The 26,415-nt window shown below is 38.1% G+C and overlaps 1 protein-coding gene across 1 annotated transcript in view; it reads left to right on the forward strand.

Annotated features, from left to right (window-relative positions):
• Positions 1 to 26,415, forward strand: part of LINGO2 (leucine rich repeat and Ig domain containing 2) — a 1,233,386-nt gene that overhangs the window by 526,886 nt on the left and 680,085 nt on the right. The window lies entirely within an intron of this gene.

Genomic DNA, 26,415 nt, shown 5'->3' on the forward strand with positions numbered 1-26,415 from the left:
ATCATTGCTCAAAGTCTCAATACGAAGATTCAGATCTTTACTTGGGAAAGTCCTCAAATGCAGCCTGTGGATATATATTCCATTTTGCCCAGTAGAATGTTACTTCCAGGCAGGAACCATGCATTTTGTTTTGTCTATAATCCAGCGGTATCACGTGTAGAAATTCATGCATAATAGGCTATTGCCTGTGTTTTTTGTTGTCTGTAAATCACATAACTTGTAGTAATCTCTTCCAACCTCAGGTTCCAGAATTCTATAGAACATGACCACTAAAGTACCTTATGTGTGTATGCGATAAGTTGCTTCAGTCATGTCTGACTCTTTGCGACCCTATGGACTGTAGCCCTCCAGGCTCCTCTGTCCATGGGATTCTCCAGGCAAGAATACTGGAGTGGGTTGCCCTGGCCTCCTCCAGGGAATCTTCCTGACCCAGGGATCAAACCCACACAGGCAGGTTCTTTACCATCAGGAAACCTGGGAAGCCCCAAAGTACCCAATTGTTTTTAGTATATACTGTGAAATAATGAAATTTCTTGACTAAACATTCTGTAGTAACTTTTACTACCTCCTTCCAATGCGTGTAACTTATATAAGAAATAAAGACAAAACTATCCTTCTTTTGTTAGTCACAAAACTTTTATGTGTCAGTGCTCTTCCCTTTTCTTCATTTTTCTGTTAAATTATTAGTACTTTTGTTATGTGCAACATCGTCTTTTTATGTTTGTAAGCATTTCTAAGTTTTTTAGGGGGAAAGTATTTACATCTCCAGGAAGATTCTCTTTTCCAGAAAAAGTGAAGGCACTTCAGTTGGATCCAAGGCTAGAATCTGGGAGAAATTGAATAATCCAAGGAATTATTTTCACCAGTTAAAAAGAAAGTATGAGATCATTCCCTCTACTCTCCAGCACCTGTACATACAGTAGGGATAGCAATGAGGACTGAGAAAGCATGAACAAGCTCGTGTACCAACCTACTCAAAGCTGCCTTTGGTCTTCCTGCCTGCATCTCCCAAGCTAGCCAGCCACAGTTAGAAAAAAACCCCGATGATCTGAGTGTGGTGGTGGTGATTTAACTACTAAGTCGTGCCCATAGATTCTTTACCACTGCACTATCTGAGAAGCCCAGATAAATATCAGTAGAATCATGTAAACTATTCAAAAGCAGTTACCTCTGGAAAATAGACTATGTTGTGGTAGACTCTGGCTTTTTTACATAATTATGTAACTTTTTAAACAAAGTGCATCTAATTTTGATAAAACTTTAAAATAGAAACTATTTTGATCTTCCCTGGTGGCTCAGACAGTAAAGCATCTGCCTACAATGCCTACCATGTGGGAGACTCGGGTTCAATCCCTGGGTCGGGAAGATCTGCTAGAGAAGGAAATGGCACCCCACTCCAGTACTCTTGCCTGGGAAATCCCATGGATGGTGGAACCTGGTAGGCTACAGACCATGGGGTCTCAAAGAGTCGGACACAACTGAGCGACTTCACTTTTATACATGTTAAAAATCACCTAGAACTCCATTTCTGTTAAACCATAGACAATACTTTAGTTTGTTTATTTCTAACTTGATATAGTTATAGATAACTAGATATGTAACTAATCATAAATAAATACTGCATAATATATCATGTAGAGGAATTTATTGATATAAGATCATTAATAATTATTCTAAAATTAACAAATCATTAATCTTGACAATTGATAATGGTATTCACTGATTTGTATATATTAAGTTCTAATGGAATATACTAAGTATATTAATACTAAGTATATTAATAATAGTATATTAAGTTCTAATGGAATAGTTGGGACTATTTCAGGTATTCTAGTTTTATTTTATTCATCTATTTAATGATAAAAACATTAACAAAAGTCACTTTAATGATTATCTCATTGTATTGGGTTATATTTGGAAAAGAAGCTCTTTAATCAATGAATTTATTGCCTTTCTGTTACTATAAAACATTTCTAACACGCTGAAATGAAAGGAGAACACTGTATTGAACATATGTGTACTCTGAAGATTTTGAATAATTGCAAACTATTTTTAGATTCCTGTGTGTTCATCATGAATTTCATTCTACTTCCTCTTCCTCAGAGGTAACTACTGATTTGGGTTCTTATCACGTTGATGTATGTGCTTAAATTTTATTACATAAACATGTAATCCTAAAGAATAGCATTAGTTCACATTAATGTGTATTATTTATTAACATTTTAAATTTCTGTAGTTGATGCCATACTGTATTTTTTAATTAATTAATTTTTTTTAATTGAAGGATAATTGCTTTATAGAATTATGTTTTTTCTGTCAAACCTCAACCGGAATCAGTCATAGGTATATATATATATATCCCCTCCTGTTTGAACTTCCCTCCCATCTCCCTCCCATCCCACCCCTAGAGGTTAATACAGAGCCCCTGTTTGAGTTTCCTGAGACATACAGCAAGTTCCCCTTGGATATCTATTTTACATATGGCAGTGTGAGTTTCTATGTTACTCTCTCCATACGTCTCACCCTCTCCTCCCCTCTCCCCATGTCCCCAAGTCTACTTTCTATGTCTGTTTCTCCACTGCTGCCCTGTAAGTAAATTCTTCAATTTACTTCAATACCATTTTTCTAGATCTGTATATATGCATTAGAATACGACATTTATCTTTCTCTTTATAACTTATTTAACTCTAACTTATTTCATAATAGATTTTAGGTTGATCCACCTCAGTAGAATTGACTCAAAGGTGTTCCTCTTCATGGCTGAGTAATATTCCATTGTGTGTATGTACCAAAACTTCTTTATCCATTCATCTGTTGATGGACATCTAGGTTGCTTCCCTGTTCTAGCTATTGTAAATAGTGCTTCAGTGAACAATGGGATACATGTATCTTTTTCAATTTTGGTTTCTTCAGGGTATATGTCTAGGAGTGGAATTGCCGGGACACATGGTGATTTTCTTCCTATTTTTTAAGGGAATCTTCATATTGTCTTCTATAGTGGCTGTATCAATTTACATTGCCACCAACAGGGCAAGAGCGTTCCCTTTTCTCCACACTCTCTCCAGCATTTATTGTTTGTAGACTTTTTGATGATGGCCATTCTGATCAGTGTGAGGTGATATCTCATTGTAGTTTTGATTTGCATTTCTCTAATAATGAGTGATGCTGAGCATCTCTTCATGTGTTTGTTAGCCATCTGTATGTCTTCTTTGGAGAAATGTCTGTTTAGGTCTTTTTCCCACTTTTGATTGGATTGTTTGTTTTTCTGGTATTGAGTTGTATGAGTTGCTTGTATATTTTGGAAATTAATCCTTGTCAGTTGTTTCATTTGTTATTATTTTCTCCCGTTCTGAGGGTTGCCTTTTCACCTTGCTTAAAGTTTCCTTTGCTCTGCAAAAGTTTTTAAGTTCAATCAGGTCCCACTTGTTTGCTTTTGTTTTTATTTCCATTATTCTAGGAGTTGGGTCATAGAGTATCTTGCTTTGATTTATGTCATCAACTGTTCTGCCTATGTTTTACTCTAAGAGTTTTATAGTTTCTGGTCTTATATTTAGATCTTTAATCCATTATGAGTTTATCTTTGTGTATGGTGTTCGAAGCATTCTAATTTCCTTCTTTTACATGTAGCTGTCCATTTTTCCCAGCACCATTTGTTGAAGAGGCTATCTTTGCCCAATTGTATATTCTTGCCTCCTTTGTCAAATATAAGGTACCCATAGGTGCATGGGTACCTTTATTTCTGGGTTTTCTATCTTGTTCCATTGATCTATGTTTCTGTTTTTTTGTGACAGTACCATACTCTCTTGATGACTGTAGCTTTGTAGTATAATCTGAAGTCAGGAAGGTTGATTCCTCCAGCTCCATTCTGCTTTCTCAAGACTGCTTTGGCTATTCAGGGTCATTTGTGTTTCCATAAGTATTGTGAAACTTTTTGATCTAGTTCTGTGAAAAATGTCATTGGTAATTTGATAGGGTATGCATCGAATATGTAGATTGCATTTGGTACTACAGTGATTTTCACAATATTGATTCTTCCCACCCAGAAACATGGAATATCTCTCCATCTGTTTATGTCATCTTTGATTTCTTTCATTAGTGTCTTATAGCTTTCTGGGTACAATTCTTTTGTCTCCTTTGGTAAGTTTATTCCTAGGTATTGAATTCTTTTTGTTGCAATGGTGAATGGAATTGCCTCCTTAATATCTCTTTATGATTTTTCATTGCTAGTATATAGAAATGCAAGGGATTTCTGTGCATGGATTTTGTATCCTGCAACTTTGTTATATTCACTGATTATCTCTAGTTGTTTTCTAATACTATCTTTAGAGTTTTCTATGTACAGGATCATGTCATCTGCAAACTGAGAGCTTTACTTCTTTTCCGATCTGGATTCCTTTTATTTCTTTTTTTCTCTGTTTGCTGTAGTTAGGACTTCCAGGATTATGTTGATTAATAGTGGTGAAAGTGGACATCCTCGTCTTGTTCCTGATCTTAGGGGGCACCCTTTTGGTTTTTTGCCATTGAGAATAATGTTTGCTGTAGGCTTATCATATATGGCCTTTACTATGTTGAGGTAGGTTCCTTCTATGACCATTTTTGGAAAAGTTTTAATCATAAATAGGTGCTGAATTTTGTCAAAGGCTTTTTCTGCATCTATTGAGATCATCATATGGTTTTTATCTTTAAGTTTGTTAATATGGTGTATCATGTTGATTGATTTGCATACATTGAAGAATCCTTGCACTCCTGGAATAAACTCAACTTCATCATTGTGAATGAGCTTTTTGATTTGTTCCTGAATTCTATTTGCTAAAATTTTGTGGAGGATTTTTGCATCTATGTTCATTGGTGATATTGGCCTGTAGTTTTCTTTTTTTGTGTTGTCTTTGGTTTTGATATCAGGGTGATGGTAGCCTCACAGAATGAGTTTGACAGTGTTCCTTCCTTTGAAATTTTTTGCAAGAGTTTCAGAATGATAGCGTTAGCTCTTCTCTATATGTTTGATAGCATTCTCCTAAGAAGCCATCTGGTCCTGGGCTTTAGTTTTTTGGGAAATTTTTGATCACAACTTCAATTTCAGTGGTTGTAATTGGGTTGTTCATAATTTCTGTTTCTTCCTGGTTCAATCTTGGAAGATTGAACTTTTCTAAGAATCTGTCCTTTTCTTCCAGGTTATCCATTTTATTTCCATATAGTTGCTCATAATAGTCTCTTATAATCTTTTGTATTTCTGCATTGTCTGTTGTAAACTCTCCTTTTTCATTTCTAATTTTGTTGATTTGATTATTCTCTCTTTTTTTCTTGATGAGTTCGGCCAAAGCTTTGTCAATTTTGTTTATTTTCTCAAAGAACCAGCTTTTAGTTTTCTTAATCTTTACTATTGTTTCTTTCATTTCTTTTTCATTTCTTTCTACTCAGATATTTATGATTTCTTTCCTTCTACTAATTTTTTGTTGTTCTTCTTCTTTTTCCAGTTGTTTTAAGTGTAAAGTTAAGTTCTCTATTCAATGTTTTTCTTATTTCTTGAGGTAGGATTGTATTGCTATAAACTTGCCTCTTAGAACTGCTTTTGCTGCATCCCATAGTTTTGAGTTATCATGCTTTCATTGTCATCTGTTTCTAGAAATTTTATTTCCCTTTTTATTTCTTCAGTAACCTGTTGGTTATTTAGAAATGTGTTGTTTAATCTCATGTGTTTGTGTTTCTTACAGTTTTTTCTTATAATTGATATATAGTCTCATAGTGTTGTGGTCAGAGAAGATGCTTGATATGATTTCACCTTTTTTTTTTAAATTTTACTTTATTTTTAAACTTTACATAATTTGATTTCACCTTTTTAAATTTATTGAGGTTTGATTTGTGACCCAAGATTGTCATCTATCCTGGAGAATGTTCCATGTGCACTTGGGATGATGTATTCTTCTGCATTTGGATGGAACCTCCTGAAGATATCAGTGAGATCCATCTCATCTAATGTATCATTTAATACTTGTGTTTCCTTATTAATTTTCTGTTTTGATGGTCTGTCCATTGGTGTGAGTGGGGTGTTAAAGTCTCCTACTATTACTGTGTTACTGTCAATTTCACCTTTTATGTCTGTTCATGTTTGTCTTATGTACTGAGGTGCTCCTGTGTTGGGTGCATAGATATTTACAATTGTTATGTCTTCCTCTTGGATTGATCCCTTGATCATTATGTAGTGTCCTTCCTTATCTCTTCTAATCTTCTTTATTTTAAATGTATGGGGTTTGCCTTGTATTGTTAGTTGTTGCTTTTCCCTTGTTGCTTTTAATATTCCTTCTTTGTGTTTAGTCTTTGTTAGGTTGATTAGTATGTGTCTTGGCATGTTTCTCCTTGGGCTTATCCTGTATAGGACTCTTTGTGCCTTTTGGACTTGATTGACTATTTCCTTTTCCATGTTGGGGAAATTTTCAACTATAATCTCTTCAAAAATTTTCTCATGCCCTTTCTTTTTCTCTTCTTCTGGGACCCCTATAATTCAGATGTTGGTGCATTTGATATTGTCCTAGAGGTCTCTGAGTCTATCCTCAGTTCTTTTTATTCTTTTTCTTTTATTCTATTCTTCAGAAGTTTTTTTTCTACCATTTTATCTTCCAGCTCACTGATTCATTCTTCTGCTTCAGATATTCTGCAATTGATTTCTTCCAGACTATATTTCATTTCATTAATTGTGTTGTTTGTCTCTGTATTTTTATTCTTTTATTCTTCTAGTTCGTTCAGTCAGTTCAGTCACTCAGTTGTGTCCTACTCTTTGCAACCACATAGACTGCAGCACACCAGGCCTACCTGTCAATCACCAACTCCCAGACTTTACTCAAACTCATGTCCATTGAGTCAGTGATTCCATCCAACGATCTCATCCTCTGTCATCCCTTTCTCCTCCTGCCTTCAATCTTTCCCAGCATTAGGGTCTTTTCAAATGAGTCAGTTCTCTGCATCAGATGGCCAGAGTATTGGAGTTTCAGCCTCAGTATTAGCCCTTCTAGTGAATATTCAGGACTGATTTCCTTTAGGATGGACTGGTTGCATCTCCTAGCTGTCCAAGGGACTCTCAAGAGTCTTCTCCACACCACAGTTCAAAAGCATCAATTCTTAGGTGCTCAGCTTTCTGTATAGTCCAACTCTCAGATCCATACATGACTACTGGAAAAACCATAGCTTTGACTACATGGACCTTTGTTGCCAAAGTAATGTCTCTTCTTTATAATATGGTGTCTATGTTGGTCATAACTTTTCTTCCAAGGAGCAAGAGTCTTTTAATTTCATGGCTGCAGTCACCATCTGCAGTGATTTTGGAGCCCAAAAAAAGTCATTGTTTCCACTGTTTCCCCATCTATTTGCCATGAAGTGATGGGACTGGATGCCATGATCTTAGCTTTCTGAATGTTGAGTTTTAAGCCAGCTTTTTCACTCTCCTCTTTCACTTTCTTCAAGAGGCTCTTTAGTTCTTCTTTGCTTTCTGCCATAAGGGTGGTATCATCTGCATATCTGAGGTTATTGATATTTCTCCTGGCAATCTTTATTCCAGCTTGTGTTTCATCTAGTCCAGCATTTCTCATGTTGTACTCTGCATATAAGTTAAATAAGCAGGGTGACAACATACAGCCTTGACAAACTCCTTTCCTGATCGGAACCAGTCTGTTGTTCCATGTACAGTTCTAACTGTTGCTTCTTGACCTGCATACAGATTTCTTAGGAGGCAGGTCAGGTTATCTGGTATTCCTAACTCTTTAAGAATTTTTCACAGTTTGTTGTGATCCCCACAGTCAAAGAGTTTGGCATAGTCAATAAAGCAGAAGTAGATGTTTTTCTGGAACTCTCTCACTTTTTCGATCATCCAGTAGATGTTGGCAATTTGATCTCTGATTCCTCTGCCTTTTCTAAATCCAGGTTGAACATCTGGAAATTCACTGTTCACATACTATTGAAGCCTGGCTCTAGGTCTTTGTTAATTGATTCTTGCATTTTCTCCATTTTGTTTTCAAGGTTTTTGATTATTTTCATCATTTTACTATCATTATTCTGAATTCTTTTTCAGGTAGTTTGCCTATTTACTCTTCATTTATTTGGACTTCTGTGTTTCTAATATGTTCCTTCATTTGTGTAGTATTTCTCTGCCTTTTTGTTATATATATATATATATATTTCTAACTTATTGTGTTTGAGCTCTCCTTTCCCCAGGCTTCAAGGTTGAATTCTTTCTTCCTTTTAGTTTCTGCCCTCCTAAGGTTGGTCCAGGGGTTTGTGTAGGGTGAGATTTGCGCTGAGTTTTTTTGTTTGTTGTTTTCACTCTGATGGGCAAGGCTGAGTCGGGCGGGAACCCTGTTGCTGAGGATAGAGTTTGTATTTTGCTTTGTATGTTGTTTAGATGAGATGTCCTGCCCAGGGTTGTGCTGGTGGTCGTGTGACGCCGGGTCTTGTGTTCAAGTGGTTTGATTTCCTTTGTGTGATTTCTCACTATTTGATACTCCCTAGCGTTAGTTCTCTGGTAGTCTTGGAGTCAGTGCTGCTGCTGCTAATTTGCTTCAGTCGTGTCTGACTCTGTGCGACCACATAGATGGCAGCCCACCAGGCTCCCGTGTCCCTGTGATTCTCCAGGCAAGGGTACTGGAGTGGGTTGCTGTTGCCTTCTCCTTGGAGTCAGTGCTCCCACTCAAAAGGCTCAGGGCTTGATCTCTGGTCAGGAATGAAGATTCCACAAGTGGTTTGTTATGGCATTAAGTGAGAGTAAAAAAAAAATACCCAAAAATAAGAAACCAAAGATGAACTCCAGATAAATGGCAGTTACAAAATCAGGCAAATAATAATTAAAATAATGGAATATTCACATATACATATACACCCATGAACAATGTCAAAACAATCCAACTAAAAAAGAGTACAATAGATTGACCCAGCAAAGAAAGGAAATAAAAAATTATATTTACCAGTTAAGAACAAAACTAACTAAAGCACAAACTGGATAACAAACAAAACTAAAGCAAGGTGCCAAGTGGGGAATAAAGCAATGAAAATGAAACTAACAAATATGTTGAGAGGAAAGGAAAGGAAAGAAAGAAGAGATATGCAAAGTTAAATAGGGGTAGATAGAGAAGATTTATATACATTAAAGTTTAGGTGCAAGGGGAAAAGTACAGTAGGAAAAGCAAACAAAATAATAAATATAAAAAAAAATAATAGGTTTAAAAATTAAAATTAAAAAAAGAGAAAAGAAAGAATAAAAGGAAAACTTCATGGAACTGCAAATCCCCAACGTAGAGGCAGAGGTTTATAACAACAATAAAAAATGTGACTTAGAGAAAAAAAAAGCTCAAAAGCCTAATTAGATTTTCATAGTACGAATAAAATCAACAGCTGCAACAGAGGGAGGGAAAAAAAAGAATAAAAGGAAAAAAAAATCCAAAAGAATGTACAGAACAAGTCAAAACATAAGGATAATAAATGTTTAAATGTTTTCTTGAATCACTGCTGTCAGAGTTCTTCCCCTCTCTGGGAGTCACAGCCCACCTCACCTCCCTAGGATGCACTGTGCTGATCTCTGACCTGCTGTGGGGGCAGCTCAGGTTCTAACCTGGTCCTGCTCCTGTGTGTTCTTGCCTCCAGTGTCCACAGCTGTCAGAACTAGTGTGTTTTCTTTTGTGGGAGCTCTCAATGTCCTTTTATATATTCCATAGACACAGCATCTGCCTAGTTGATTATGTGCATTTAATCTGCAGCTTATACAGCTGTTGGGAAGGTTTGAGTCTTTTTCTTCAGCCACAGTGCCCCTGGTTTTTAATTGTGGTTTTATTCCCACCTCTGCATGTGGGTTGGCCCTTGGGGGTTGCTCCTAAGGCTGCCCTGGAGCACTTGGGTCTGCCCCTGTGGGGGCCAGGTGTGGAGGTGTTGCAGCTGCTTGGGTTGCAGGGGTTCTGGCAGCGTCAGGTGCTCTGGGGGGTTGGCAGCTAGAGCAGCAGGAAATATAGTGTTCTAGAAGGGTATGGCAACCAGTATTGGCCAATATGCTCCAGTATTCTTGCCTGCAGAACTCCCCCTGACACAGAAGCCTGGCAGGCCACAGTCTACAGGGTTGAAGAGTTGGACGTGACTTAAGTGACCCTGCACACATAGAAACAAAATTTTTTTTGTCTGTGGCAGCTTTGCCCCCATGAGAGTGGAATGTGAAGGTGGCACAGCTGCTTGGCTTGTGGGGACCCTGGCAGCACAAAGTGTTCAGGGACACAGACTGCATCCGCCCCAGGAGTTATGGCCCTATCAGAGTGTTGTTGTTTTTTTTTTTTTTGAGCCTCTTGTAGCTGGCAATCAGAAGGCCTCTTTGGCCAGTCTCCCTGCTGCTGCTGCTAAGTCGCTTCGGTTGTGTCCGACTCTGTGCGACCCCATAGACGGCAGCCCACCAGGCTCTGCTGTCCCTGGGATTCTCCAGGCAAGAACACTGGAGTGGGTTGCCATTTCCTTCTCCAATGCAGGAAAGTGAAGTCACTCAGTTGCAACCCCACGGACTGCAGCCCACCAGGCTCCTCCATCCATGGGGTTTTCCAGGCAAGAACACTGGAGTGGGGTGCCATTTCCTTCTCCATTGCATGAAAGTGAAAAGGGAAAGTGAAGTCGCTCAGTCGCGACCCCATGAACTACAGCCTACCAGGCTCCTCCGTCCATGGGCCAGTCTCCCTAGCTCTGCCCATTCAGACACTTAGAGGGGCCCCTCTGGCTGGGGTCCTACTCTGTAGATGGTGTTTACTGGTGTTTACTACTCTGTAGATCAGCATGTCAGGCACTTAAAGGGGCACCCTGGGTGGGGTCCTACTCTGTAGTTCAGTGTTTGATGGGGCAGCCTGTCTATTGTGCAGCTGCCAATGCTGGTACTTGGGGAGAGAAAAGCTGTGGTGATGGCTCCACCCGCTACATGTGACTCAGCAATATCGCCTTTTTTCCATGGCTGCCCGGCTTTCCTCCACAGGCATTTCCCACCACAATTTCCTCCTTCACATCCCCTCGATCAGTCTCTCCGAAGTCAACAGCAGCCCTTGCCCTGGGATTGCTCCGTAGTCCCTAAACTCCAGTTCCCAGCTGCTCACCTTCCAGGGGACCTGCATCTCTGTCCGGGATATGTATGGCTGCGGCAAGGACTGTCTGATTCTCATTCCATTTAGGCTGCCACAGGTCAGCTGTTTCACTCTCAGCCTTAAATGTTTCTCCTCTCACTCAGAGTTGCCCCCGTGTTGGGATCAGATCCTGCTTCAGTTCCCCCACCCGCTGAGGGCAGGTCCTGTCCTACTAACACTCCTGTTTGTCCCCCTAGCACCCACATCCTACCAAGTTTTGCATGGTTCTGTATATTCTTTTCTGCTGGTCAGGTACTCCTGTCTGCTCTCAGCTGGTGTTTTGCATGCATTTCTGTGTCTGAAGATGTATTCCTGATGTATCCATGGAGAGAGATGTGCTCCGCGTCCACCTACTCCTCTGCCATCTTGTTCTCTTCCCATACTGTATTTTTTAGTTAAAAAAAATACTAGATTCTTAGTTAAAAGAATCTAGTAAAACATTATTTTATATAGAGCTCTCAGTGTGGATACACATAACTTTAGTTCACTTATTTTTTACTGGTGGTTACTGCTCCAGTTAATGAAAAGTCTGGTGTTTGCTACTCTAGTTTATGAAAAACGACAAAAAAAATACTATTTTTCTATTGATAAACATTTTGCCTCTGATTTTAAGTGTTGCAATAATCATTCTTATAAATGTTTCTCATATATAAGAAACATAATTTCCATGTTTAGGAAGCTTAAATTCCAAATAGCATTTTATGACCCCTATTCCTACATATATCTACTGGCCATTTGTTAATATCATACTTCAGTATTTTTCTCTGATGATGTTGAATAGAATATCCCATCTAATGACAGAATATCACATTTATTAAAATTAAAGTGTAATTTTACATTTTTCACAGAATAATTGTCTATTATTAACTTTTACACATTTTTCTTCTGAATTATGGTTCTTAGTCTATTTTTAAGTTTTTACATCTTTTTTAATACTAATATACAAAAGTATATAGCATATTTTAAAAATGTCTTCTCATTTTTTTTTGCCATTTTTAGTTATGCATTTTAAATAATACAAATATAAATACAAGTATTAATTTTTAAGCAGATCCACTTTATTGATCTTTTCCTTTATTATCTTTTTTTGTATATTTTTAAAGAAATTTCACTCTCCCCCAGGTTCATAAGCATTATCTAAAACTATATAGTTTTCTATGTCTTGGTAATCTTGATACTGGTTTTGGGCAGTGTATTAAGCAAATGTGAATCACATTTTATATTTTTTTCTCACATGCTTTCAGAATCATTGAATATTCTATCATTCCCAAGAAGCTTCTGTTATTTGCCTCCATTTATGTATATGTCTATTTCTAAGCTCTTCTTTCTTCTTTTGTGTTCTATTTGAACTATCCATGCAGGATGTGTTGATTAGGATAATTCTGTAATAACTCTTATTGCATCTTTCCTATAGGTAGGCAAGCAGGAAGTAAGAAAAACTAAAACAGCCTCAATATCTGTCAATATATATGTTCAGAGTCATGCAACGAAATTCTACTTAGTATTTAAGATGAATGAATCATAACTACATGAGTACTAACATGACTCAGTCAAGTATGCTATTGCATGATAAAAACCAGTTGGTGATAGACACTGTGAGTATGATAATATGTATGCAAATTTAGAACACACAACAATGATATACGGTATTTCTAGATATCTGGAAATGTGTAAATTATTCAGAATGATGCATAGGAATAGTAAAAAACACCTTCAGGAAAATGATTACCTCTGGAGTGGAAGGAAAGAGGAATGGTTTAATTATATCTGAATCCTTTTTCTTTAAAGTTAAAATCTAAAGAACTATAGTGTTGGGTTAACATTGTACATGATAAAATATTGGTTACATCTAGATAGTAAAAACAGGTGTTTACTGTCTTCTGACCTTTTCTACACTTTTGGAATATTACCTAAGTTATACAAAATAGATGTGTAGACTCAATAAATGCATTTTAAATTGTAGTCAGTATTCCTTGGTTGCTGTTGTTCAGGCACTAAGTCGTGTCCACCTCTTTGTGACACCTTGGACTGCAGCATGTCAGGCTCCCTTGTCCTTCGCTGTTTCCAAGAGTTTGTTCAGATTCATGCCCATTGAGTCAGTGATGCTATATAACCATCTCAACCTCTGCTGGCCTCTTCTCCTTTTGCCTTCAACCTTTTCCAGCATCAGGGTCTTTTCCAATAAGTCGGCTCTTCCCATCAGGTGGTCAGAGTATTGGAACGTCAGCATCAGTCCTTCCAATGAGTATTCAGGGTTGATTTCCTTTAGGATTGACTGGTTTGATATCCTTGCAGCCCAAGGGACTCTCAAGAGTTTTCTCCAGCACTACAATTCACAAACATCAGTTAATTCAAAATAGGTAGACTGTATCACAGTCAGTATTCCTTGGGTGAAAATATTAAAAGAGATGGTAACAATTCCAAGTTTACATTTTTACAGTGATTTTGTCAGGTCTGTAGTTTGCAATAACACATAATCATGTTTTTTTCTGTCTTAGCACTGCAGATAATTAGTTTATTCTTGAATCAGAAGTCCACTGTAATGTTCAGATGCCTTTTAAAAATAGCAATTACATTTACTATAAAAATTATTAGCTCAAAATCTTATCTTAGAAATTTCTTCTCAAATAGTAGACCCTAGTTGCCTTATCTGTCCCAGAAGACAGTCCTCTGCTCAAAGCTGACTGGTCAGAAGATGAACCCCTAACTGAGATTTAAAATTTGGTTTTGAGGGGTAAAAAGAGCTGTAATTTTTGAATCTCTAACAAGCTGATCATGATTCTTTAAATTTTCAATTAGCATCTTTAGTGAGAACCTATGAGGTCCCTACGTTACACGCTTTTCTGATGGTTTGCTTGGGTGGCTTTTCCTTGTCTTCTGCAGTACAGCTTGTCTTCTTCTAATAAATTTCCTGTTTGGCTTGAATTGTCCTCAGGCTGATTTTGTTATTGTTATCCAAATAACTGTAACATACTATTAATATAGAGCATTTTACTCAGATTTATATATCAACTTAGAAATTTAGTGGCTCTAGTCCTATAATTTTCTTCGAAAGGCAATACAGATCAATCTATTGATTTTGGCTTGTTTTTCTCACTACTTACTTTATATATATCAGCAGTGTTTTCTTTTTCTTTTTTAACCTTCTTTTCTGTGTGTGAAATCCAGTTGCCTCCCCTTTACCTGTTTATTATGAATACTATTCCATAGCCTCCATGTAAATTCTTGTTAGTATTGTATTGGTATTGTATTTCATTCCTTGCAATCCTTTGTCTATTTAATAGTTCAGTTCAGTTCAGTTGCTCAGTCATGTCCGACTCTTTGCGACCCCATGAATCGCACCACGCCAGGCCTCCCTGTCCATCACCAACTCCTGGAGTTCACCCAAACTCATGTCCATTGAGTCAGTGATGCCATCCAGCCATCTCATCCTCTGTTGTCCCCTTCTCCTCCTGCCCCCAATCCCTCCCAGCATCAGAGTCTTTTCCAATGAGTCAACTCCTTGCATGAGGTGGCCAAAGTACTGGAGTTTCAGCTTTAGCATCAGTCCTTCCAATGAACATCCAGGACTGATCTCCTTTAGAATGGACTGGTCGGACCTCCTTGCAGTCAAAGGGACTCTCAAGAGTGTTCTCCAACACCGCAGTTCAAAAGCATCATTTCTTCGGTGCTCAGCTTTCTTCACAGTCCAACTCTCACATCCATACATGGTCACTGGAAAAACCATAGCCTTGACTAGACAGACCTTTGTTGGCAAAGTAATGTCTCTGCTTTTGAATATTCTATGTAGGTTGGTCATAACGTTCCTTCCAAGGAGTAAGCGTCTTTTCATTTCATGGCTGCAGTCATCATCTGCAGTGATTTTGGAGCCACCCTGAAAAAGTCTGACACTGTTTCCACTGTTTCCCCATCTATTTGCCATGAAGTGATGGGACCAGATGCCATGATCTTCATTTGCTGAATGTTGAGCTTTAAGCCAACTTTTTCACTCTCCTCTTTCACTTTCATTAAGAGGCTTTTTAGTTCCTCTTCACCCTCTGCCATAAGGGTGATATCATCTGCATATCTGAGGTTATTGATATTTCTCCCGGCAATCTTGATTCCAGCTTGTGCTTCTTCCAGCCCAGTGTTTCTCATGATGTACTCTGCATAGAAGTTAAATAAGCAGGGTGACAATATACAGTCTTGACATACTCCTTTTCCTATTTGGAACCAGTCTGTTGTTCCACGTCCAGTTCTAACTGTTGCTTCCTGATCTGCATATAGGTTTCTCAAGAGGCAGGTCAGGTGGTCTGGTATTCCCATCTCTTTCAGAATTTCCCACAGTTTATTGTGATCCACACAGTCAAAGGCTTTGGCATAGTCAATAAAGCAGAAATACATGTTTTTCTGGAACTCTCTTGCTTTTTCCATGGTCCAGCAGATGTTGGCAATTTGATCTCTGGTTCCTCTGCCTTTTCTAAAATCAGCTTGAACATCTGGAAGTTCACGGTTCACATATTGCTGAAGCCTGGCTTGGAGAATTTTGAGCATTACTTTACTAGCGTGTGAGATGAGTGTAATTGTGCGGTAGTTTGAGCATTTTTGGCATTGCCTTTCTTTGGGATTGGAATTAAAACTAAACTTTTCCAGTCCTGTGGGCACTGCTGAGTTTTCCAAATTTAATAGTAGGCTCTTCTTAATTTCCATGTGTCATTTAAAGCAAATAAAAATAACATATACTCATTTAAAAAATAAAAGAGTCTTCATCCTTTCTTAAAGAAGCTAAGATTGTTTCTGTGGTTTAGTTTTGAAAGCAGTAATTTAATGTTTCCATTAAGAGTAAATTTCCTGTCTCTAGTTAATGGCAGTTTTTGTTTCCTCTTTTTGATGGAAGTCTGACTTTGAAATTTATATCAGAGAAATGGAAATGCAACATTCAACAGAATCTCTTCCCAAAGTGTTTTCATTAGATGATTACTAAACTTTTTCACATAATTTCTGTAACTTAGCAAAACTTGTGAAAGAGGAAGAAAAAAAAAGGAATGTTATAGAATAAATATATGCCTCATTTGTACATTATTCACATAGTGATTAGATAGAGAAAACACTTGATTTTGTACATAAACTAATTGGAAACCAGTTTACCACTCAACTCTGGGCTCTAGCAATAAGCAGTAGGATATGTAAAGACAATGGATGCATGTTTATTATCAAAGGATCACACCATCTATTTTTATTTTTCTAGCAAGGCTCACTCAGATTTATTTGATAGATTTGGTTTGCACCACCAGATTTTCCAAGTTGGGTTCCCTGCAGTTTTGAGATATTTGATGGAGATTCAAGGGTAAGGTTCTAAATGCAATTTAGGATGACTATAAAACTTCTTGAGGGTTTGAATGCAGATATTTGACCTCATTATAATTCTGCTTACCTACACTGAACTGATCTATCAAAGACATATTTATGTTAAATGAAAAGTAATGGGTCTGCAGGTCTTTTCCCTTTTCACATTTCCCTTAATTTATCAAGGTATTTCACTCTCTCTCGGTTAAGAGCAAATTGGTCTATTTTGATGGATTAAAATTACATGTTTCACTATTTCTATCTGCTTACCCTTAAACTCATTGTGTAGACATTAGTGCTCATTTTCTTATCTGTAAACTTATGAGAATAAAATTAGCTCATATGTGAAAAGTACTTATAGTAATGGTGATTTCTAGTAAGTATTGGTTTGGCCAAAAAGTTCATCCAAGTTTTTGTATAGTGTCTTATGGAAAAGCCCAAAGGAACTTTTTGGCCAACCCAGTACGTAACCCTAGGTTGGTTATTATAATTAACATTTTAATCAAATACACCTTCTTTTTTTGGTCTCATAATCACTGCTGCTGCTGCTGCTGCTGCTTCGTCACTTCAGTCATGTCCAACTCTGTGTGACCCCATAGGTGGCAGCCCACCAGGCTCCCCTGTCCCTGGGATTCTACTGGAGTGGGTTACCATTTCCTTCTCCAATGCATGAAAGTGAAAAGTGAAAGGGAAGTCGCTCAGTCATGTCTGACTCTTCGAGACCCCATAATCACTACCTAACTGTATTTCTTCACTCAATCTTTGACCAGTTGCAGAAGTCCCCTACACCACAACCTGGATCTTTTATTTCTTATAGAAAACATTTTGGGTTATATGGATTATTTGTCAACTCAGACAGACACAAGTGAATTTTGGCTTCCTCATTCGTTACCTCCCTCGTGCCACTGGGGAAGTTGTTTATCTCCAATTAATTGCAGATTTGTCCAATACAGATTCAACAAATCTATGAAGTATAAGGGTTCTTATGAAGACCTAACATACAGAATGCATACCTACACAGAGTTAAGAGAATCTTTGGCAAATCTCAAAGTGTATTTTTTCTAATTAAGATTTTCTATTAAGATCTTTCTAAAAATTGTTTATGTATCTATTTATTTTTGGCTGTGCTAGGTCTTTGTTCCTGTGTGCAGACTTTCTCTAGTTGCAGCGAGTGGGGGCTGCTCTTTAGCTTCAGTGTGTGGGCTTCTAATCGCAGTGGCCACTCTCTAGTTGTGGAATGTAGGCTCTAGGCACACAGGCTTCAGTAGATAAGGCACAGTAGCTTAGCTGTCACGTGGCATGTGGCATCATCCTGGACCAGGGATGAAACCCATGTCCCTACATTGGCAAGCAGATTCTTAACCATTGGACCACCAGGGAGGTCCTCTAAGTATGTTTCTTTCTCACGCTGGCTGGCATTTAAGGACTACTACCAAGACTTGTTTTTTTTCATTTTCCACTCTCCCTCAACTTTCACTGCCCGGTCTTCCCTCCCTATGTATAGTAAGTAAAACATTCTTTAATATGTTTAAATCAACCAATCCCAGATATTTTTAAAAATCTTGTTTATCTTTTTACTGTGCTTTCCTGCATATTGTACTGCCTCTATCCCAAGCCCAGATACTGCCTTTCCTTCCTTTCAGAACTTGCAAATTGGTAACCCTCTGGCAGATATGCTTTATTGGGGCAGTCCAATTTTTTTAATTGAATGGGAATGCCTTTAGGTAAAGTAAGAAATCCACAGTGCCCTGTAATAGCCATGATTTCTTCACATACTTAGGCCTCCTGCCTGGCCCCTGAAGTCACTGGGTTTATCACTAGAACTCCTTCCCTTAATTAAAGTTAGCCTAAAAGAATCACTACCTTGTCTGCCTCCCCTCAATTCAATTAAAATTTTATTGGTCCCTTTATACTATCTGACATAGGCAGAAAAAGTGAGTTTGGGAGTAAGACAGAATTGATTTTAATCTCTGCAGCTAATAATTGGATGACTTATAGCAAGACTCCTTACTTATTATAAAGCGAAGAAAGCAATTCTCATATGCAAATCACAATTCTCTTTGGTTTGTTTTGAGAACTACATAAAGAACATAATATCTAAGATAACCAGCATAGCACCTGGTCCCAAAGAAGTAATCTAGACCCTCTGAATCTGTTTGCTAATTTATTACATGTGGACATTGAAATTAGGTAATCATCCATATCCTCTTTCTAGCTCAAAAACAGTAGGAGACCATGGAATTCCCAATGTTACATTTAAGTATTATATCTCTTGTGATTTTTTCTCAATATAATATAGTAAATCTAATGTAATACTCTTTGTTCCTGAATATTATAATTCAGTGTACACCTGCATACTACCTTGACATTTCGGATGCTATACTGATAATATAGTTTGCTACTTTGTGTGTGTGTGTGTGTGGAAGTTTTCCTTTTAGTAGACTAGAGATTACAGTTTTTGATTGAGACCTAGCTTTTGATTGAAACTCACTCTGATTGAGTTTTAGTGACTCTAAGAGAGAACTTGCCTGGAGAGTTCTATGGACAGAGGAGCCTGGCGGGCTGCAGTCCGTGGGGTTGCAAAGAGACGGACACAATTGAGCAATTAACATGGCCAGGGTCAGAGCAGATATTATTAATAGGCCAGGTGAGAGGATCCCATCTAGTGATATTGTGAGTAGACAGAACAGGACCGAACTCTCTTTCTTCTAAAAGAAATTTCCTAGGGGCTATCCAGTCAGAGCCTTGGAGTAGAGAAATCCACCAAAGTAATTAGAAGTGTTAGATACTGGTACGGAGAAGGCAATGGCACCCCACTCCAGTACTCTTGCCTAGAAAATCCCATGGATGGAGGAGCCTGGTAGGCTGCAGTCCATGGGGTCACAAAGAGTCGGACACGACTGAGCGACTTGACTTTCACTTTTCACTTTCATGCAGAGAAGGAAATGGCAACCCACTCCAGTGTTCTTGCCTGGAGAATCCCAGGGATGGCGGAGCCTGGTGGGCTGCTGTCTATGGGGTCGCAAAGAGTCGGACATGATTGAAGTGACTTAGCAATAGGAGCAGCAGCAGATACTGGTAACTAGCAAACCCAACAATTGGGTTGATTTTTAAAACTAGCATAGGAATGTGTCCATGATAGAAAACATTTGATTTATATGCAGATGTCCAAGAAGTCAAGAAATCATTATAAATGATCATACAAATCGGGTCCAAGATCTTGGGCAGGCTGTCTACTCCTGATGTTGTCTCCTTCTTGTCCTGGTGTGAGTGTAGCTCTTCCTCTATTTGAGCATTGTTTTAAAGTGAGTTTGAGATCAGCAGTCCCCTCTGTAGTCCAGTCTGGTGCAGGGGTCCTTTTTAAGTGAGAAATATGAATCCTTTCAGTATCAGTGTACATGAGCTAGCCAAGAGTACCTGATAAAAAGTCCTTCCATCCAGGTTGGAGATAGTCCCTTAAATTATGTCTTTTTCCAATCCAGGTTGTAGGTCATTAGTCATCTGATCTTTGTCCAAAGATAGATTAGTGAGATAAGCTTCAGAAACAGAGTGTCCTTAAATAATTCAATTACATTTTATAATGATATAGCAAAGTAGCAAAGAGCTATTCAGAAAATGAGTCTTAGTTGATACAGATCTTCATTAATAAAACTGGGATTTAACATTCATCTTGCTCTAACAGTTTCTGGCTCTTTTGTGGAGAGCAAGAGAGAAGGATACTACCATGGTGAGAGTGCCCACTGTAGACTCCCTGGTGGGTCCTTGCAAACACCACTGACTCCTGTTGATGGAAGGACCAGCCGATGGAACAGAACAAGTGGCTGGTCTACTTCAGAGAGGGTTCAATATACCTGGAATATCAGTCAGTGAAGTTTACAGAGATCAGTGCAGGGATTCTGTGAACCCAACACTTACTAAATACAAGTCACTCAACAGAGCTCCCTCTGCTTAGATCTAAGGTTCCCAGATACAGCCATTTTTTATCTGTGAAGTTGCTCAATAAGAGCAGGTGACAGTATCTGATAAAAATGAGCTCATCAAACCTAAGCCCTTATCACCAATTGTTAAAGTTTCTTTTTGCAGGGATCATCATTGTTTGTTTTTATGATTTAACAAAGGATTCAAGATCATGTTGACATGAAGTATGTCCCTAGGTGCCGTCTCATCCCCTCTGCCTAAGTTCTAATGTGTGAATGACTAGTTTGAAATTGTTGAAGCAACACTGAGTTTTACATTATTGATTAAAAGCAAGAAAACATATTTTATTTAAAATGAACTGTTCTGCATTCTCTCAAGCATTTTTAATGCTTTGCATGCAGTGTTAAATAAAAAGCATGTAGACTTATGCTAAAAATGGAAGAATTAAATAGGAGATTTTATGGATTCATATATCTACATTTTTTGTTGTTAATACGTTTTTGTCACCATTTCTGGGTTTAAACTAAAATATCCATAACAATTCTGAAGCATTCTGAAAATGAGTGTTGCTCAGTTCCAAGTGGCCTCGATTCATTAAATTATTCAGTGCTCTACATAAATGTGTCAAATTTATTCACAGGGCATAAATGAAGAGATCTAGTTCTTGATAGTCCAGAACTGCTTTTTAAATAGTGAATAAAATAATTTAAAGACATTGAAAGAAGGATAACAAGTAGCCCTTAAAACTTTCTCTTGGACCCAGAACTGTACTGTTCTGGGTTAAATATCAACATAAAGGAGATTTATAAGAATTTGATTATAAGCTAAATAAAGCATAGGTTTAAACAGGCATTAGACTGATCGAGTTGTAAGTGGGACATTCAGAGGCTTGTTAAATCTGTTAAAGACCCCTGGATAACTTTGATACTTGAAAGTCTCATATTTCTTTTCTGTTTTTATATGCAGTTGTCATTTCTTCATGTAGCACATATATCATTTGACATCTTATTTGCATTTTAGAAAGGTCTGCTCCCTTCTTCCGCCAAATTTATCTACCCTGGAATATTTGGCAAAAGACATATTTTCTTTTCTTTTTTGCAACTACATATATTTTTTATTGAAGATATGCATTTTATGTTAATTTCAGGTGCCCAACATAGTGATCCAGTAATCAAATATATTAACAATGGCCATCACAAGTCCACTAAAACCTGCCACTGCATAAAATAATCACAGTGTGTGCTCAGTCACTTCCAACTCTTGGCAACCCCACAGACTAGAGCCCACCAGGTTCTTCTGTCCATGGGATTTCCCAAACAAGAACAGTAGAGTGGGTTGCCATTTCCTCCTCCAAGGGAGTTTCCTGACCCAGGGATCAAACTCGCGTCTCCTGCATTGGCAGGCAAATTCTTTACCACTGAGCCACCTGGGAATCCCAAAATAATTATAGTAATATTGACTATATTCTTATGTTGTGTATTGTTTTCCCACGAGTCATTTATCTTGTAACTCGGAATTCACATTTTCTTGTATTTGTCCCTGGAGCCTGCTTCTCCCCTGGTATTCGCTTCATGCCCACTGTTTTTGTGCTCTTCATTTGCCTTCTCTTTCTCCTCCTTTGTGCACTTTCCTCGAATGCCCTCTACTTTCTAAGTACGGGACTTTTGAATGAAGTGGAGTCTACTGAAGCTTTAGGGATGTTTTTTCAAGTGTTTTTCTCACCCACAGCAATACTGCTGAAATGCAAAAATCCTAACCCCTGAACTCAAGGCTGCTTCCAAGAATTAATCCTTGGGGATTCTAGCTAATGGCTTCCCAGGTGGTTCAACTATAAACAATCCTCCTGCTAATGCAGGAGATGCAGGAGATGTGGGTTCAATCCCTGGGTCAGGGAAATGCCCTGGAGTAGGAAATGACAACCCATTCCAGTATTCTTATTTGGGAAATCCTATGGACAGAGGAACTTGGGGCAGGCTACAGTCCATGGGGTCACAAAGAGTCAGACAGGAGTGAGTGACCGAGGATCATACACCCATGATCCTAGCTAATAATCTGTATTTGCAACAGGTGCCTTAGATGATTCTTAATCATACTAAAGAACTCTTTGAGGTCAATCAGAGGTGAAGGCAGAAAGGATCATTTGTCTAAATGAGCATAAAATGTAAAACATTGAAATTTGATTCTTGGGCATCCTTGTGTGGATGCTTTCTGGGCATCCAGGGCACAAGAATGTCTCAGAGAGCCATTTTCTCTTTAGGGTTCTTTGGTAGATGTGGAGATGTGCTGCCCAGGTTCTGCTTCAAGGAAGGCCTTGCTGTCCAGCTGCAAGAAGAGCTATCAGCACACGCCTTGCAGCTGCGTGTGCTTCAGGCTCCACTCTAACTGGAGAGGGTGCCTCACTCCACCTCTTGTGCTTCCAGCAGCTGGTTTCTGAGCAAGCCAGAAATGACCATTTCAGCCTGTTGCGAATCAACGTTCTCAGACCGTTTCCACTCTAGAGTTCCCCGCCTGAGGTTTTGCTTCCGGCATCACATTTTGGCTTCTTTCCTTGCCTAATCCTGATTTTTACCTTTCTTTTCATAGATGTTAATACCTAGTGAACCTCTTGCACTGAAAACACCATTTTAGCATCTGCTAGAGAACCTGATATGTAACAGTCTTCATCAAGAGTAACACTGTAGCAGCTTTTTCTCTCCTCTGAAAATACCTTATCTTAGGTCCCTGGGCCTCTCTCACCAAGAAGATAGGTTTCTAATATTTATTTTCCTTTAGAATATGCAGTTCTTCTAAATTTTAAGTTGAAAAATTCAGCACTGGTACTGATTTTCCATATTGAAGAACCCAATGGGCGGGTTCTATTTTTATAATCCAAACTTGGCCAGCTACTCCTTGCAGTGATTTTTGCTGTCCACAAAGGAGATGCCATCAATGTGCATTTCTGGGCATTTGTGTCAGAGAAATGAGAGCATGTTTGTTGCCTCACCAGACTCTTTTACTTTGTTTTATGTATAATTAATAAACATGGCTTCTGAGACCTCTGATTCTGAAAATTAAGTAACCAAACATGAAATTTTCTTCCCTATCTGGAAAGTTGACTCTTCTCCTTGTTTTTCTATCCATGATGCTGTCTTGAGAATTTGTTCTTCTGCTGGTAGATGTTATTCTGAAAGCGGAGTTTCTGATTAATTAAGCCATTCTCATCAGGACCACTTAACTTCACCAAATTACATAAACCTGTGTTAGAAAAGTGCCCCTCCTCCTTAGGAGAAGCACCTGTTTTTAACTTCACTGTTTTGCGTGTGCTAAGTGACTTCAGTTTATGTCTGACTCTTTCCAACCTTGTGGACTGTAGCCTGCCAATCTCCTCTGTCCATGAGATTCTCCAGGCAAGAATAATGGAGTGGGTTGCCATGCCCACCTCCAGGAATTTCACTGCTGAGCCAAAGCTATTCTCCATCTTGAAAAAAATCACAGAGTTTGTTTCAGTATTCTGAGGTAAGTTAACTACTAAATTCCTCCACTGACTTCTGGACATTATCTTAGATAACAGGATGAAATGGTTTTCTGCTGGGAAATATTGCATAGCTTCAGTTGTTTTTATCTTTCTTTTGGTATGAACTTGCCTCTTAGGTAGGTAGGAAAATAAAGCCACAAGAAATAAAAGACTCTTTTTAATGGAAACATGAGAAAAACTAAAGTTTATAAGGATTCAGAGCTCAGAGCAATAGGTTAAGTAAATATCCACCTGGGCAAGATCCCAGCCAATGACATTGTGATGACAAGGTGCAGACTGGAACACTTCTGATGGCAAAACAAATCTCATCTTGCTGAGACATAGCGTTTTTTTTTTAAATATATATTTATTTTTGACTGTGCTGGGTCTTCATTTTTGCGCCCAGACTTCTCCTTGCAGTGGTTTTCTTGTTGCAGAGCACGGGTTCTAGGGTGAGTGGGCTCCGTAGTTGTGGCACCAGGCCCATTTGTTCCACGGCATGTGGGATCTTCCTGGACCAGGGATCAAACTCTGTCCCCTGCTAATTTTTAAACTGTTAGCTTAGTGGGGTGATGATGGCACCTACACACTTTTATTACCTAAGTCCTAGTGACTGAGATCATTCCTTGATTAAACAGATATAAAATTGTTACTATGTGATTGTTTTTCTATTTCGTGCAGAAGATAATGGCAAAGAGGCCTGAGAAATGGTATGAAAAGTGAGTTCCTCATGGCTGTAGCCACATGTGATAGTTCTGGAAAAGGCAATAAGGCAAGGGTTTGCTTTTTCAGACTTGTGTTATTTCATTTGGATTTGAAATCACTCCCTCCATCCACAGATCATAATCCAAGCTTTCTTTCTAGAAATGCTTGTCAAATTTTGCAGCATCACTGGATAAGAGAAAAGGATGAGATAAAAATGAGTCAGGCATCCTGTTGAAGTGTATCCAGCTAGTGAAGCCTGTGGGATCTCATATTGTTTACCAGCTGCTTCCGCATTCTCTACTGAATCTGGACTCATTTTATAGCTAGAGTTGAAATTAGCAATTCACATTGCATGCTCACCAGATGCTACTGAGCAATGTGAAGGAGACAGCCACATAATCACATTGAAAACAGAATTTGAAGATCACCTTGTCCTGTTAGCATCCGGGACTCGGTGAAACAAGATGACTGATTTATCTGTGCACCCCATACCTTTATTAAATAAGCAGAGATGAGAACACAAGCATGATATTACACAACAGTGTCATTGGTATGAGTCACAGTACCTGTAATTTAGCATTACATTGTCTAGCTCCAACAGGTGGCACAGTCTGGCAGATGGTATGAGGATTTATTTACAAGGTTCACTGTTTCTTGCAAACTGCTTGCCTTTGTTTCTTCTAAAATTTCATGTGTGTTTGCTCATATCCAATTGTATTCATATATTAAAAATATAAGGAGTGCTTGTTTATTTTTTGAGGCTGTTAATGCCATATAGATTCAGAATGGTACTAACTCTCTGATACTTTTTTCTATTAATATTCATTCAACATTCACTCAAACATTTCTGAACACATATGTGCCAGGTACTACTTATTATAGATTTAAACTTAGGATATATTGATTAATGCCATAGAAAAATTTCATCATTATGTTGCTTACATGAAGATAAAGTAAACCACTCTAAAATAGATCTTACTTAAAATCAATGTTGTCTCAATATTGCACCATACCTTTTTTAGAATGGTATTACCTGATTTGTTTTCTTTTGCTATCTTTCACTTCAAACTTCCTCAAGGAAACTATGTTTGGGTGTGTCTCCTATAAACATAGCTTTAAAAAAAGACATTTGAAAAATCTCTGACTTAAAACTGGGAAGTTTTATCCATCCACCACATTTTTTTGAGAATAATGACTTATTTGGATATGTTGCCTTATTTTGTGTGTATTTTTTCCTATTCTATTCTTTCTTTGATTTTAAAAATTATTTTCTCTTTCTTTTTTTGAGTTTTTTTCTTGATACTCCTTTATACCCTGTTTAATTTGAAGTTCTTATCCTATTTGTATTCTTTTAGTGAGAGTCTTAAATCTAATGATTTAATACTTAAGAAATGCTTGTCCTAACCGTTTTCTAAAATTAACAGATATCGACCTTGTCCTCCTCCAAATACAAAGACCTTAGAGTCTTTTCAATCAATCGTCTCTCCCATTTTTCATGTCGGGTGTGTGGGTGTGTGTGTGGGTGGGTGGGTGGACTGGGAGAAGGGGCAGGAGATGGGAAAGGGAGACTTCTGTCCAAATGCCAATTTCCCCCCTCCCAGCCACCCCACCCCACCTCACCACACCCCCCACTACTGACATTCAACCAGGCAAGAATTTTATAGAAAGAGGGAGGGGCCTACATTTAGAAACAGCACCATCAGCTCTGTCCTATCTCTATTTTGAATATAAGCCCTTAAACTGAGTCATTATTTTCAATCCTTTTTATAACCAATACATTCATTAACTTATTTGCTTGTTATTGTATTTTATACTCAGCATTTTCTTCTGAGTTAAACTTTATTTTGTTGA

The sequence above is a fragment of the Bos indicus genome, chromosome 8, assembly GCF_029378745.1.
Source record: "Bos indicus isolate NIAB-ARS_2022 breed Sahiwal x Tharparkar chromosome 8, NIAB-ARS_B.indTharparkar_mat_pri_1.0, whole genome shotgun sequence".
Lineage (NCBI taxonomy): Eukaryota > Metazoa > Chordata > Mammalia > Artiodactyla > Bovidae > Bos > Bos indicus.